At 46.3% G+C, this 16,554-nt stretch overlaps 1 protein-coding gene and 1 long non-coding RNA gene across 11 annotated transcripts in view; one reads left to right on the top strand and one right to left on the bottom strand.

Moving 5' to 3' along the window:
* Nucleotides 1-16,554, top strand: part of hm13 (histocompatibility (minor) 13) — a 78,973-nt gene that overhangs the window by 13,575 nt on the left and 48,844 nt on the right. The gene's annotated exons all lie outside the window — the stretch shown is intronic.
* LOC133493338 (uncharacterized) overlaps nt 1-16,554 on the bottom strand; it is a 64,097-nt gene that overhangs the window by 15,844 nt on the left and 31,699 nt on the right. The window contains exon 2 of the long non-coding RNA XR_009792941.1: nt 6,630-6,770. This is a non-coding gene — a long non-coding RNA (uncharacterized LOC133493338). The remainder of the gene's footprint in view (nt 1-6,629; nt 6,771-16,554) is intronic.

Here is a 16,554-nt window from a genome sequence, read left to right as displayed (position 1 = left end):
CATAATAGACATTTGCTCTGGGTCGCCATCATGCACAGTATGTTTGAATGGCATGGGCCACAGCAGAATGGAGTCGCAAGTCGGAGATCTGCCGTTCATGGACGACGTTCGTCTGCGCGCTCACCCAAGTATTCCAGTACGCGGCTCCGGAACGCAAGGCGGCGGCCTCACTCATGACAATTCGCCAAGGCCAGACTACGCTATCGAATTCCGGATCAGGGCCGCAGAGAGCCGGTGGAACGAGGAGGCTCTCCATGACTCCTTCTACCACGGAAATTCCCACAGATCCGTGGTCACCTCATTGCCGTGGATCTTCCTACTTCGCTGGACGCCCTCATCGCAGTGGCCCTTAAGGTGGAACAGTGCTTTCCCGTGCAGGGGCAGATGGACGGCATGACCGAGGAGGAGACGGAGAGGCTCAGCCCGGTTGCTTCTGGCCGCCCACGCTGCTTACCACGTCGGAACCCATGCAAGTGGAGGGGCTCGGCAGCTCATCGGAGGAGCGCTTACGCCGGCGATGAGAAGGGCGTTGTTTCTACTGTGGTTGTCTTGGACACCTAATCGCCCGCTGCTCGGTTCGACTGAACCGCTCCGACCTTAGGATCTCTATGCCAGTGAGTGCGGTATACTGTCGCTGAGTCTGGGCGGTCTCTTTTGCACCTCACCGTAGGAGCGGACTCTCACTCATGCCTAGTGACCGCGTTCATTGACTTCAGTTCAGATGGTAAGCTAATAAATCCCCATGTGGTCGAAGCGTTGCGTGCGACAACCTTCCCCACACAGTGTCTTCGTATTACTTACACTGCCAACGGCAAGTTCCTCTGCACACTCCACACAAACCTTACGTATGGACTTTCCGGACACGCACACGGAGCGCATTAGTTTCCACGTTTTTAATTCTAGCAGCAGAGCAGCAGTGATATAATCCTGGGGAGCCCGTGGCCCAAGAGACACAACCCCCACATTGACTGGGTCACGGGTCGGATAATGGCATGGGGTGAGGACTGTCACAAACAGTGTCTCGCCGCTCGGGTGGACGGAAGGATTCAAGTTGCTGAACTAAGTACCGCTTCCCAATTAGTCACGGTGCCCTCTTGCTACCATGATTTAAAAGTTTTTTTTCTGAATCCAAGGCAAAATCTCTGCCGCCGCATCGGCCTTATGACTGTGCTATCAAACTCCTCCCAGGCATCTCACTTCCCAGAGGGAACCTATTCTCTTTGAAAGGGACTGGAGCGCCAGGCAATGAGGGATTACGTCGAGGAGTCGCTGTCAACCCGACTTTCGCCCGTCGTCCTCACCAGCTGGTGCAGGGTTATTTTTACGTTAAGAAGAAGGTTTCCACTTTACGACCCTGCATCGACTACCGAGGATTGAATGACATCACGGTCAAGAACAGGTATCCCTTGCCCTTAATCGCGATGGCATTTGAACTCCTCCAAGGAGCCCAGATCTTCACCAAGCTGGATTTGCACAGCGCGTATCATCTGGTGCGGATCCGGGAGGGCGACGAATGGAAGACGGCTATCAACGCTCCCACGGGGCACTACGAGTATCTTGTGATGCCCTTCGGACTGACCATTGCCCCGGCCGTCTTCCAAAACTTTTTCAATGACGTGCTTCGGGAGTTCCTGAACAAAAACGTATTTGTATACCTTGACGACATTCTTATCTTTTCAGCAGACCTGGCCTCCCATATCGGACAGGTCAGAGAGGTGCTCCAGCGTCTCTTGCAGCACCAGCTGTTCGTGAAATGGGAGAAGTGCGAGTTCCACTGAGCATCCAAGTCCTTTCTGGGCTTCATCCTGGCAGAAGGGGAGATACGGATGGATCCCGGGAAGATCGACATGGTGCTTCGGTGGCCTACCCCCGTCAGCAGGAGGGACGTGCAGAGGTTCATTGGCTTTGCAAATTTCTACAGAAAGTTCATTCGGAACTTCAGCGCCGTGGCTGCCCCTCTGCACGCCCTCACCTCTCCACACAACCTATTCGAATGGTCCAGGACCTGCAAGGAGGCGTTCAATAAACTTAAGGCAAGTTTCACCACTGCACCCATCCTCATTATCCCAGATCCAGATCATCAGTTCGTGGTGGAGGTGGATGCGTCAGACTCGGGAATCTGAGCCATTTTGTCGCAGAGGAGCCCCAACGACGGAAGGATCCACCCGTGTGCGTTCCTATCTAGGAAGCTAACCCCGACAGAGAGAAACTACGACGTGGGGGATCACGAACTGCTGGTGGTCAAGACTGCTATGGAGGAGTGGCGGCACTGGCTGGAGGGCTCACGAGTACCGTTAGTGGTCCTCATCGACCACAAAAAACCTAGAGTACCTGAGGATCGTGAAGTGGTTGAACGCCCGCCAGGCCAGGTGGGCTCTCTTCTTCACCCGCTTCCACTTCACTCTGTCCTTCCGCCCAGGTTCCAAGCACGGCAAGCCGCACACCCTCTCACGGATCCACGAGGGGGAGCGCACGGAGTCAGTAGCGGCTCCTATCCTGCAAGAGGCATGCTTTGTGTCCGGCTTCACCTGGGCATATTATCCGTCTGATCGCCTGTTTGTCGTTCGATCACTTCGGGCAGACGTCGTCAATTGGGCCCATTCGAACATGACGGTCTGCCACCCGGGTATGGCAAAAACTCGTTCTGTGGTCGAACAGAGATTCTGGTGGCCCAACCTCAGCAAAGACGTGAAGGAATTTGTCAATGCCTAGCCAGTTTGTGCAGCCGTCCCATTTACATCCGGTGGGAGAGTTGCAGCCTCTGTCCATCCCTTTCCGCCCGTGGTCACACATTGTGTTGGACTTTGTCACCGGCCTAGTGCCCTCTAAGGGGAACACAGTTGTGCTGTTCGTAGTGGACCGATTCTCCAAGGTGGTTAACTTCGTGCCACTTCCGAAGATCCCGTCGGCCAAGCAGACAGCCCAGCTGGTGTTGGACGAGGTCGTTCGCTACCACGGGTTCCCCCGGGACATCGTCTTGGACAGAGGTCCCAATTCAGCGCTCGCTTCTGGACGGAATTCTGCACCCTCATCGCCGCTTCTGGTAGTCTAACTTCGGGCCATCATCCGGAGTCTAACAGCCAAACAGTGAGTGTAAATCAGGAATTGGAGACCGGACTTCGATGCTTAGCATCTAGGGACCAGAGCACATAGAGCCAGGACCTCAAAATGGGTTGAGTACGCCCACAACTCCCTGCTCTGCACCTCAACAGGTATGGCTCCACTCCGCGTTGTGCACGGCTATCCTCCCTCTCCGTTTCCCTCATTGGCCACAGACTCCGCGGTGCCGTCGGCCCTGGCAGTGGTATGGCGCTGCAAACGGACCTGGGAGGCAGCCCGGAGGACGCTGCTGCGCATGGGCAACTACAAGTCTGCAGCGGACCGCAAGAGGAGAGCCGCACCAGAATTCAGGGTGGGGCAGCGAGTGTGGCTCTCCACCAAGGATCTCCCGCTGCGAATGGAGTCCCGCAAACTTGCTCCCAGGTTCATTGGTCCGTTCCCGATCACCAAAATCATTAACCCGGTCGCCGCATCACTTAGACTACCCAAGTCGATGAGGGTGCACCCTAAGTTCCATGTCGGCAGACTACGCCCAGATCGTCCTTCGCCGCTGGCTCCTCCGGCAAAAAACACCAATGCTCTATATACTTCCTGCCATCTAATGAAAACATTTGTTTGATCTGTCATTGTCTCACCAGCAAATAGATGAACAAAATGTATTTACTGTATTTTTTATCAGAGCAATTATGTACACAATTATATGAAGAGGTAACTTATGTAGACGCATAGGTTGTGACCGGATTGTTTGTCAGTTTTGTGGAGTTTGCATATTGTCCCCGTGCCTGCGTGGATTTTCTCAGGGCACTCCGGTTTCCTCCTGCATCCTAAAAACATTAATCGGAGACTCTAAATTGCCCCGAGGTGTGACTGTGGGTGGGGCTGTTGTCTATCTCCATGTGCCCTGCAATTGGCTGGCAACCAGTTCAGGTTGGACACTGTCTCCTGCTCGATGATAGCTGGGATTTGCTCCAGCTCTCCCGCCACTCTCGTGAGGATAAGCAGGATGGATGGATGCACATTGTTGTTTATCCACAGTTTTAAGAAAAATGCAAATTTTCCTCAAGTTTGACACATTGTAAATCTGACTGCAAAAAGTGTTTGATTTGTCCAAAATCACAAGTTAACAGAATTCTCTAACAATAGGAATCAACATGAACATTTATTATTGTTTCCTGTAAAGTTTGAAGTAAACCTGAAGCTGTGCTTGCTCTGTGTGACCCGAAGATGGCTTGAGTGCCCGCTCCCAGTGTTTCTTGTTTAAACCTAGCTAGGATACTTAGCTCAGCGGAAACCGTCTTTATTATGAACTTCAAATTATTGATTTGTCTACATTACAGCAATTGCTGTTATCATATACTAAATTACTTTATCTTAGTTTAAGTTCAAGTTCAGAGTTGCTTTATAAAGCGTAGCCCAGCTGGAAACGGGCAAGGAGGCAGGGTAAACCCTGAACTGGTTGCCAGCCAATCACAGGGTACATCGAGACAAACAGCCACACTCACAATCACACTTAGGGTCAATTTAGAGCGTGCAATTAATGTTGCATGTTTTTGGGATGTGGGAAGAAACCGGTTTCACACATGACGTAGTCGCTCACAATTGACCCCTCCGTACAGGGCACTTAACCACTCCTCCTGAAGTTACGTCACCCCACGTGTGCTAACCTCAGACAAACAATTAGCAAAAATGGCGGCACAGCAAGAAAAGACTAGAGCGAAACTGTCCGATTTACCAGCTGATTTTTCACTCGCATTCTTAGCTAACAGTGAAATATCGTTGAAAAGCAGACAGCATTTCTTAAAGTATTTCAGCGAGGGGTATTTCAATGGTATTTACATGCATATCGACAGAGAAACCATTGATATTAGCGCGAGATCTTTCCAGAGTCAGAGGAAGACCGAGAAGCTACATCATGTAATATATTATAACCCAAAGACAAATTTGCCATTGACAGTTTCCTATTTTCGTTTTACATATCACACTTGTGTGCAGAATCTGTATATGTATCTGTACAGCCGTTTGTGAACCGCCGTATGAAGGAAAAGAAGGCGAGGCCGAGTTGTTTCTCTCATTTTCTTTGTGTAACATCACGCACTCCCCTCAATAATTATTCTTGAATTAGTGCCGAACCTACCTAAGTCCCGACCGAGTACGACAATCACTACTTTATAGTGTCCTCAAACATCCTTCCTTCAGTCTTGATGTCTCGGTGCACGTCAAAGGCTTTGAGGACTCGCTTGTCCGGTTCAGCTTAGCTCGGGAGCTGCTGAACAGAGACACGTTTGTGCAGTCAGATCATCTCAAAATATTGCTCAACACAGATCAAGTGTGGCAATCATTCACACGTAGCTATGTTATGCAAGCGAAGAACTGCTAATTCATTTATATGAGACATGTATTGAAAATCAAATATAGGGCTTACCTTCGTGCAAACATATCTGTTCCGGTTGATGGATTCAGTTGATCATGCGGTTCCCTCAGACAACGTTGCATGGTATAGCTTTTGTTAGTTTTATCGCGTATTTGGGTTCTTTCATAATAAATATGGTGAAGAGGTGTAGTCACGGACTTTATAATAGTGACGACAGGTATCCTGAAAGGCTAGTTGGTGGAGTTCAATTCGTACCTTTTCCAAAACCGAAGACACAGTACGAAAAATATCTTCGATGGATCAAACTTTGGTGAAGACCGCATGATCAACTGAATCCATCAACCGGAACAGCTATGTTTGCATCAAGGTAAGCCCTATATTTGATTTTCAATACATGTCTCATATAAATGAATTAGCAGTTCTTCGCTTGCATAACATAGTTAAGTGTGAATGATTGACACACTTGATCTGTGTTGAGCGATATTTTGCGATGATCTGACTGCACAAACGTGTTCCTTTGTTTGCGGTTAATTAGCTAAGCTCAACCGGTCTAGCAGTCCTAAAAGACACACCAAGACTGAAGGAAGGATGTTTGAGGACACTTAAGTAGTGATTGTCGTACTCGGTCGGGACTTACGTAGGTTCGGCACTAATTCAAGAATAATTATTGAGGGGAGCGCGTGACGTTACACAAAGAAAACGAGAGAAGCAACTCCTAAATCAAGCCTCGCCTTCTTCTTTTCCTTCATACGGCGGTTCACAAACTGCTATACAGATACATATACAGATTCTGCACACAAGTGTGATATGTAACACGAAAATAGGAAACTGGCAATGACAAATTCGTCTTTGGGTTTTAATATATTATGTGGCTTCTCTGTCTTCCTCTGACTCTGGAAAGATCTCGCACTAATATCAATGGTTTCTCCGTCGATATGCATGTAAATACCATTGAAATACCCCTCGCTGAAATACTTGAAGCCCTGCTGTCTGATTTTCAACGATGCGAGTGAGAAATCAGCCAGTAAATCAGACAGTTTCGCTCTATTCTTTTCTTGCTGCGCTGCCCTTTTTGCGAATTGTTTGTCTGACGTAGACATACATGGCGTGACGTCACTTCAGGAGGCGTGGTTAAGTGCCCTGTACGGAGCGGTCAATTTTCAGGGGCGCTGCCATTTTCGCGAGTCCCATGACTTACGTGCGCGGTTGTGCCTCACCAAAGGCTCGATTACATTGTGCTGGGGGCTGATTTCTCGGATTTATCCTCATCTGATGAAGAAGGCACCAATTACCCCGGACCTCCCGGGGGGGCTTATAGGGATAGCTGCATGGAGTTTACCTGTGAAGAGAACACTTGTGGCTAGTATTGAACATATCAAGTTACATTGAAAACATTTCTGGGATTTCCTACAGTTAATGTTTCAGTATTTCGCTATAAGTATGAGATTGTGATTTACTTTGACTTTATTAAAATTCTAATGTTAGACGAGTCTGTGCATATATCTAAATGCAAACGGTCATTTTCCCCGTGGTACGCGTTATCTTGAAGTTGAAAACTTTTCCCCTCTACATGCTTTAGAAAAATATAGAACTACTGCTCGCTTTCATCAATGGATTGTCAATATATACCGCCATTAATTACGCGAGATTATAACAATACATCACGATTGCCAACAGGAATGTTTGTTACAATGTATCGCTAGCTTCTTGCCACTAACGGCGATTATGTTGGACTAAACTTTCAGCATTTTCAAAACATTGCGGGTATAAACCGTTCATGTTCATTCCTTGACAGGCCAGTGCATTTAACTTTTTTTCAGATAAAGTTTGTCAGAGCAAGATATTTTGTTGATGAAAAATTTTAAATACCGTTTCATGTTCGACTAATATCAGTTGAAATTGGAAATGGTAATTTCTGAGTTTTACATTTTTTTCTATTTTTAGTTATGTATTTATTTTATTTTTAATTTACAGTTATGTTATATGAATCCAGTATGTTATTTAATGCAGCCCTATGGGCCAATCCCAAGCCTGGATAAATGCAGAGCGTTGCGTCAGCAAGGGCATCCGGCGTAAAAACTATGTCAAACAAATATGAGCGTTCATCTAAAGAATCCCATACCGGATCGGTCGTGGCCCGGGTTGACAACGCCCGCCCCCGGCACTGCTAACCTGCAGGGCGTCGGTGGAAATTCAGCCACTGTGGGTCGAAGACAAAGATGAGGAGGAAACAGGATCCGTCGTCAGAAGAAAAAGAGGAATGCACAGATCCGACGACTGAGTGTAGGGACTTTGAATGTTGGGACTATGACAGGAAAAGCCCAGAGTTGGTTGACATGATGATTAGGAGAAAGGTTGATCTACTGTGTATCCAAGAGAGCAGGTGGAAAGATAGTAAGGCTCGAAGTTTAGGAGCAGGGTTTAAATTATTCTACCACGGAGTTGATGGGAAGAGAATTGGAGTAGGGGTTATTTTAAAGGAAGAGCTAGCTAAGAATGTCTTTTAGGTGAAAAGAGTTTCAGTGATGAGACAAAAATTTGAAATTGAGGATGTTAGCGGCTATGCCCCACAGGTAGGATGTGACCTCGAGTTGAAAGAGAAATTTTTGAAGGAACTAGATGAAGTAGTTCTGAGCATCCCAGACAGCAAGAGAGTTGTAAATGGTGCAGATTGTAATGGACATATTGGTAAAGGAAACAGGGGCGATGAAGAAGTGATGGGAAAGTATGGCATCCAGGAAAGGAACTTTGAAGGGCAGATGGTGGTGGACTTTGCAAAAAGGATGGAGATGGCTGTAGTGAACACTTATTTCCAGAAGAGGGAGGAACATATAGTGACCTACAAGAGCGGAGGTAGAACCAAGCAGGTAGATTATATTTTGTGCAGACGATGTAATCTGAAGGAGGTTACTGACTGTAAAGTAGTGGTAGGGGAGAGTGTAGCTCGACAGCATAGGATGGTAGTATGTAGGATGATTCTGGTGGTGGGTAGGAAGATTAAGAAGACAAAGGTAGAGCAGAGAACCATGTGGTGGAAGCTGAGAAAGGAAGAATGTTGTGCGGCCTTCCGGAAAGAGGTGAGACAGGCTCTCGATGGACAGCATAAACTCCCGGAAGACTGGACTACGACAGCCTAGGTAATCAGAGAGACAGGCAGGAGAGTACTTGGAGTGTCTTCTGGTAGGAAAGGGGAGAAGGAGACTTGGTGGTAGAACCCCAAAATACAGGGAGTCATACAAGGAAAGAGATTAGCAAAGAAGAATTGGGACACTGAGAGGACTGAGGAGAGGCGAAAGGAGTCCATCGAGATGCGACGTAGGGCAAAGGTAGAGGTGGCAAAGGCTAAACAAGAGGCATATGAAGACATGTACACCAGGTTGGACACGAAAGATGGAGAAAAGAATCTCGACAGGTTGGCCAGACAAAGGGATAGAGATGCGAAGGATGTGCAGCAGGTAAGGGTGATTAAGGATAGAGATGGAAATGTGTTGACTGGTGCCAGTAGTGTGCTAAATAGATGTAAAGAATACTTTGAGAAGTTGATGAATGAAGAAAATGAGAGAGAAGGAAGTGTTGAAGAGGCAAGTGTGAAGGACCAGGAAGTGGCAATGATTACGAAGGGGGAAGTCAGAAAGGCATTACAAAGGATGAAAAATGGAAAGGCAGTTGGTCCTGATGACATACCGGTAGAGGTATGGAAGCAATTTGGAGAGATGGCTGTGGAGTTTTTGACCAACTTATTCAACAGAATACTCGCGGGGAGGAAAAGTGTACTATTTCCCATTAAGAACAAAGACGATGTTCAGAGCTGTGGGAATTATAGAGGAATAAAGTTGATGAGCCACACAATGAAGTTAGTGGAGGCTAGACTCAGGACAGAAGTAAGTATCAGCGAGCAACGGTATGGTTTCATGCCTAGAAAGAGCACCACAGATGCATTATTTGCCTTGCGGCTGCTAGTGAAAAGGTACAGAGAAGGTCAGAAGGCGCTACATTGTGACTTTGTGGATCTAGAGAAAGCCTATGACAGAGAACCAAGAAGGAACTGTGGTAGTGCATGCATAAGTCTGGGGTGGCAAATAAATATGTTCCAATTATACAGCACATGTATGATGGCAGCAGAACAATGGTGAGGTGTGCCTTAGGTGTGACAGAGGAATTTAAGGTGGAGGTGGGACTGCACCAGGGATCAGCTCTGAGCCCCTTCCTTTTTGCAGTGGTAATGGATAGGCTGACAGATGAGGTTAGACTGGAATCCCCTTGGAACATGATGTTCGCAGATGATATTGTGGTATGCAGTGAAAGCAGGGAGCATGCAAAGGAACAATTAGAAAGATGGAGACATGCACTGGAAAGGAGAGGAATGAAGATTAGCCGAAGTAAAACAGAATATATGTGCGTGAATGAGAGAGGTGGAGGGGGAAGAGTGAGGCTTCAGGGAGAAGAGATAGCGAGGGCGGAGGACTAAAAACATTTAGGGTCAACAATCCAGAGCAAAGGTGAGTGTGGTAAGGAAGTGAAGAAACGGGTCCAGGCAGGTTGGAACAGCTGGCGGAAGGTGCCTGGTGTGTTATGTGACAGAAGAGTCTCTGCTCGGACGAAGGGCAAAGTTTACAAAACAGTGGTGAGGCCGGGCATGATGTACGGATTAGAGATGGTGGCACGAAGAAACAACAGGAAGCAGAACTGGAGGAAGCAGAAATGAAGATATTGAGGTTCTCGCTCGGAGTGAGCAGGTTGGATATAATTAGAAATGAGCTCATTAGAGGGACAGCCAAAGTTGGATATTTTGCTGACAAGGTTCGAGAGAGCAGACTTTGATGGTTTGGACATGTTCAGAGGCGAGAGAGTGAGTATATTGGTGGAAGGGTGCTGAGGATGGAGCTGCCAGGCAAAAGAGCGAGAGGAACACCAAAAAGAAGGTTTATGGATGTGGTGAGGGAAGACATGAGGGCAGTTGGGGTTAGAGAGGAAGATGCAGAAGATAGGCTAAGATGGAAAAAGATGACACGCTGTGGCGACCCCTAACGGGACAAGCCGAAAGGAAAAGAAGAAGAAGAATCCAGTATGTTATTTTAAGGTCTTGCGATTCCATTTGTAATCACACCCGCAACTTTATCTGCGGGGATGACTGGTGGCCCACACCTGCATTTTTTTTCAATGTGAGTTACTGATGTTGCTAACAAATGATGACAAAAGTTCTTCTTACCATGAATGCAACTTGTGGTGCTTCATACGTTGTTAGATTAAGCTTCATGCAGGTGTTGAGACTTCCGCCCTTTTATCGTGAACGCAATTAAATTTTATTTACCATTATGATGGTGCAATGGTGAATGGTTCTTGCCGACAAAGGCACGTCTTTTATTCGTTTGATTATCTTGTTTTTATGCGAAGTTGGTAAAATGTTCATTGGCAACATCGAGGATAAATGCTTTGGTAGTACTCCCCATCTGTGAATGTAAACAGCAGAACCATCCCTCTCCACCAAGGCTGTCCATTCTTGTTGAAAACTTCGGTACTCCTCATATTTTTTTTCTTTGAGCGACCTTTGTTAAAAGCGTTTGAATAATTACATAGTTGTTCCGACACGATTGGCGTATGACCCAAAGCCTGTGGACGACGGCAACCCCACTAAGACCAACTGTCTCTGTCATTTCCATTGCCTGCCGCCTCAAATTGCAGACACCCCACTAGGACAAACCTTCTCTACATCATTTGTGTTCCCCACACGACAAAAATCACATGTACAGTATGTCGTTATGAGGACTACGTGAGAAATTATGCAACCACTAAAAGAGCCAGGTATGGCTCGCGAGCAGTGGATGACGGATGGAGAGCACAGCTTTCGGGTGAATCCGCCATGCAACTTTCCGGGAAGTCATTGGATGTCTCGACAAAGTATGGGCTTCTGTCAGGATTCAGAAAGGCTGGAATAGGCTAGTTGTAACTGAAACTGATGATGAGTCTGACGTAAGTGACGTGGAAGAGGAAGCGGCGCGTTGTCCACCTCTGGAGTTGGCGGACATGTTTAGAAGTGACACAGAGGATGAAGATTTCATTGGATTTTAGTTACCTGGTATTTGGAGTGACACGGATGGTTTTGGTAAACTTCTTAAGTATGTTGTTTATACTATAGTTATCGGAATAACGCTTAAAATATGAACATACTTTGCACGTTCTCAGGTGTGTCATGTAATGTAAGCATACCATGAAGACTGTTGTTGCCTCTATTCTATTTTTATTTTAAATCGTTCATTTAAATTTTTAATGACATGCTTGTTCTTGGTGTTGGATTTTATCCAATAAATTTCCTCCAAAAATGCAATTTATACTCCAGTACGACTTACACGCATATGTTTTTTTTCTCCTTTTTTTATGGATTATATGACTGGTGCGACTTGTACTCCGGAGCGACGTATAGACCAGAAAATACGGTATTGCACTTTTAGTCACTTTAAATTGCTACAAAATTCTCAGACTGCATTCATTTCTCAATGCCATTATATGTGCATCACCATGCTCGTGGTACACTTTTATTGCTCAGTGACTCTCCATACTTATTTTCCATCTTCAATGTATGTCTTGTCATTGTGGCCGTTTGTTGTCAGAGACTTGAGTGGCTCCAAGTACCGAGACAAATTCCTCGTCTGTCTTGTAAAATACTTGCCAATAAAGCTGATTCTGATTGTCCTTTCACTGTCGAATGAAAAATCAACTGTGCTTTTCCCTGCGTTGCTTCTTCGATTTAATTCTGATCCTGTTTGTTTCTTCCTTTGTTGTCCATTTACATCTGCCTTGTCCATAGGAGCTCAGAGAAAAAGCATACGAATCGGGCTTTCGAGTGAGTATGGGAGTTGCTGTTTGTTTGTATGCATGAAAACATACATTTTGTGTGAATGCGTTTGTGAGAGAAACTTGTAACCTGCCATCACATGACTATGACAACCATGAATAATGTCGACTGCATGAGAGATTGTATCACACTTATTTTATCAGTCATTAACGGTGCACTTCGGTTTTGGTCTTTATGTTGATGTCATGCATTGCATGAATTGGAAGCATCATGTTTGAAGAGGAGTGACACTGCGACACCCCTGAGATTGAACACTTTAGAGCAGGGGTTTCAGACTCGCGGGCCATCTGCAGTCCCCGGGACGATAGTTTACCAGGTTCCTGCAACCAAGGAGATTTCAAGTGCACTTTCTCAAGGAAGGAAGAGAAGAGGATGCGTCTCTTTCACCATCTCCAACCCGTTCTATTCAGATCTCCAAGTCTCTTTTTATTTAGTTAGGGCAGCCCGAAGCAGCAAACGCGATAGACAACAAACGTAAGCAGGCGTGTGACAAGCAATGCAGACGTCAGTCAGGAAACAAAGTAACTGAGGTGTCCTCCGTTGATGCGCCGAGTGCCTGTGTTGCATCTTGGTGAGTCGGAGCACGTTCTCCATTGCGCGTCAAGTTCTTGTGTCGCATCTCTGTGACGTCCTCTCTCCATCTCGGTCTTGTGATTTCATCTTTATCATCCTGGTTGTGACTTCTTCGTCTCTTCAGTGGAGCGCTTGTTAGTGCTAGTGCTTGTTAGTGCGTATTTCTCCATTGCATCATATTATACAAGCAAGAAGCATTCAAGTGAGAGTAGAGAGTAAATATGAGAACTGCAGTGAAGAAAATAAGTTTTTTGAACACCAGGCTATATTGCAAGATCTCCCACTTAGAAATCATGGAGGGGTCTACAATTTTCATCTTTCATAATCCAAAGAAAAACCCAGAAATCACAATGTATGATTGTTTTTTTTTATTATTTTTTTTTTTAAACGATTTGTGTGATACAGCTGCAAATAAGTATTTGAACACCTGCGAAAACCAATGTTAATATTTGGTACAGTAGCCTTTGTTTGCAATTACAGAGTTAAAACCTTTCCTGTAGTTGTTCACCAGGTTTGCACACACTGTAGGAGGGATTTTGGCGTACTCCTCCACACAGATCTTCTCTAGATCACACAGGTGTCTGGGCTGTCACAGAGAAACACAGATTTTCAGTTCCCTCCAAAGATTTTCTATTGGGTTTAGGTCTGGAGACTGGCTAGGCCATGCCAGAACCTTGATATGCTTCTTACGGAGCCACTCCCTGGTTTTCCTGGCTGTGTGCTTTGGGTCATTGTCATGTTGAAAGACCCAGCCACGACCCATCTTCAATGCTCTGACTGAGGGAAAGACGTTGTTCCCCAAAATCTCACAATACATGGCCGTGGTCATCCTCTCCTTGATACAGTGCAGTCGTCCTGTCCCATGTGAAGAAAAATACCCCTAAAGCATGATGCCCTTATGCTTCACAGAAAGGATGGTGTTCTTGGGATGGAACTCATCATTCGTCTTCCTCCAAACACGGTTAGTGGAATTCTGACCAAAATGGAACATTTGACAACAAAACCTTCTCCCATGACTCCTCTGTATCATCCAAATGGTCATTGGCAAACTTAAGCCGGGCCTTGACATGTGCTGGTTTAAGCAGGGGAACCTTCCGTGCAATGCATTATTTCAAACCATGACGTCTTAATGTATTACCAATAGTCACCTTGGAAACGGTGGTCCCAGCTCTTTTCAGGTCATTGACAAGTCCTGTCGTGTAGTCCTGGGCTTATTCCTCACCTTTCTCAGGATCATTGAGACCCCACAAGGTGATATCGTGCATGGGCAGGGTTCGCACGCGTCCCTAAAAGTCCCTAAAGACCCCTAAATTTTCAAAGGTGCATTTAGGGGCTCCTAAAAGTCCTTAAAATCCGCGAAAACCGGTCAAGCCCCTAAAAAGGCCTTAAATTATAAAAAATCAAAGGGAGGACCTCTACTGCCAAAATTCTCCCGAAAAAAAAAGATCTTTTATTTTTAAAAAAAATAGCTATCCGTCTGGCGTCTAAAACAGCCGGAAATTGTCAACGGAAGTCACCGTGTTGACAACGAGTCGCCATCTTGTCGTCGATATTCCATTCTTCGTTTCCGTGAGTCGGCATTTCAACTTCGTCTTCGTTACGTCTTTCATCGATCCAACTTGTATCATGTGGAAGTGCATTTTTCAAGATGCTTGGGTTGAAAGTAAGGAGTTCAGAAACTGGGTTCGTCGAGATGCAAAAGATCGGCACATGTTTTACTGCCATCTGTGCAAGCAGAGCTACCAGCCAGGAAAGATGGGCGTCAAAGCGCTGGAGTCGCACCGGGGGAAAAAAAAAAAGAGACAGGCTGATTTGGCGAAGACTCTCTCATCTTCTGTTGGTAGGAATCGGTTTCTAAAATATAAAGATAGTGAAGCATCAACTTCAGGCAGTGGTACGAGCAGTACCAGCCAGAAGTCAGACTCTATGAACGTAGTTCAATATACGAAGGCGGACTCGTTAAAGGCAGAGATCGTGTGGACTTTAAAAGTGATCTGCAGCCATTACAGTTGTAAATCTTGCGAAAATAATTCTAAATTGTTTGCAGTCATGTTCCCAGACAGTGACATTGCTAAAAACTACCACTGTGGGGAAAGGAAGACTTCATACCTGGCTACATTTGGCATCGCTGCCCACTTTTCATCTCTACTGAGGCAGAAAGTGAAGGCTGAATCAGAGTATGTCCTCCTCTTTGATGAGTCTCTCAATCATGAGATGCAAGAGAAGCAGCTGGACATTCATGTGCGATTGTGGATTGATGACCGGGTCCGCACTTGCTACCTCACCTCTGAATTCCTGGGACATTCAGCAGCAACTGATCTTCAGGAGCGTCTGTACCCTATTGTGTGTGACTTCGGTCACCAAAAGCTGCTCCAGCTCTCGATGGACGGCCCCAATGTTAATTGGAAGCTGTACAAATCAATTCAAGAACAAATAGAAAAGATGACCACCCGCCGTATGCTGCAGACTGGAAGCTGCAGTCTCCACGTCCTCCATAACGCATTTCGAATCAGTTGCCAGGCAGCTGGATGGGGGGTGGAATATTTTCTGTCCAGGCTCTACAACTTGTTTCGCGATGCACCTGCCAGGCGCAAGGACTTTAAACAAGTCACTGGATTCGACACTCTCCCTCTCATGTTCTGCAAGCACAGATGGCTTGAAAACAGTAATGTGGCAGAGAGAGCCATCACCCTGATGCCACATGTGCGAGATTACTGTGAGGCAGCAAGGACGAAAAAGGTGACCTGCCCAACCAACAGCTCCTTCACTGTTGTTCAGAAAGCAGCACAGGACCCCATCTTTGTTGCCAAGCTTCACTTCTTTCTCATGTGCTCCAGGCTGGTGGAACCATTCTTGAAATTGTACCAGACTGACAAGCCTATGCTTCCCTTCATCGCAAAGGACATGGGCACTCTCATCAAGACTCTGATGGAAAAGTTCATCAAGCCTGAAGTCCTGAACGAAAAGGCAGCCTCCCTCACCACCCATGTCAAGATTAATGTGGGTGACAAGTCACAATGGGTGGATTTATCCAAAGTAGACATAGGCTTTGCTGCTGAGAGACTGCTTCTGAAATCTGGCATTGCAACCGACCGTGTAAAGCAGGAATTTAGAATGAGCTGCCAAACTTTCCTGGTAAAGATGATAGAAAAGTTGCTGGAGAAGGCCCCCATCATATACAGTTTAGTCCGCCTACTAAGGTCGATGGACCCCCGGCACATTGCCATGAAAGATGAAAAGGAGAACAACAACAAAAAAACTCCAAAAAACCTTACACATCATGGTGGATCACAGAAGGGTGGAGGAAAGCAATTGCGACAGGATTTTGTTCCAGTATTCCAGACTGAGTGAAAAGATCCAAGAAGATGAGGAGATTAGGGCTGCTTTCTCTGAGTTCAACATCTCTAAGGACAGGCTGGACACGCTTTTCCACTCCACTCTGCATCAGCAGGAAAGCCAGCAGTTCCAGGAGCTATGGGGCGTCATAAAGCAGCTGCTGCTCTTGTCCCATGGACAGGCATCTGTGGAAAGAAGGTTCTCTACAAACAAGGAGGTCACCGAGGACAACCTAAGTAAGGAGTCACTGATTGCTCGCAGGCAAATGGTGGAGGTGGTCAAGCAATATGGAGGGCCTGACATGGTGCCTGTCACAAGAGAGCTGTTGGTCGCTGCGTCTTCTGCCAGAAGTATTTACGTC

Source organism: Syngnathoides biaculeatus, chromosome 2 (genome assembly GCF_019802595.1).
Source record: "Syngnathoides biaculeatus isolate LvHL_M chromosome 2, ASM1980259v1, whole genome shotgun sequence".
NCBI lineage: Eukaryota > Metazoa > Chordata > Actinopteri > Syngnathiformes > Syngnathidae > Syngnathoides > Syngnathoides biaculeatus.
Note: the sequence above shows the minus strand (reverse complement) of the source record. Positions and strands in the feature narration are given on the sequence as shown.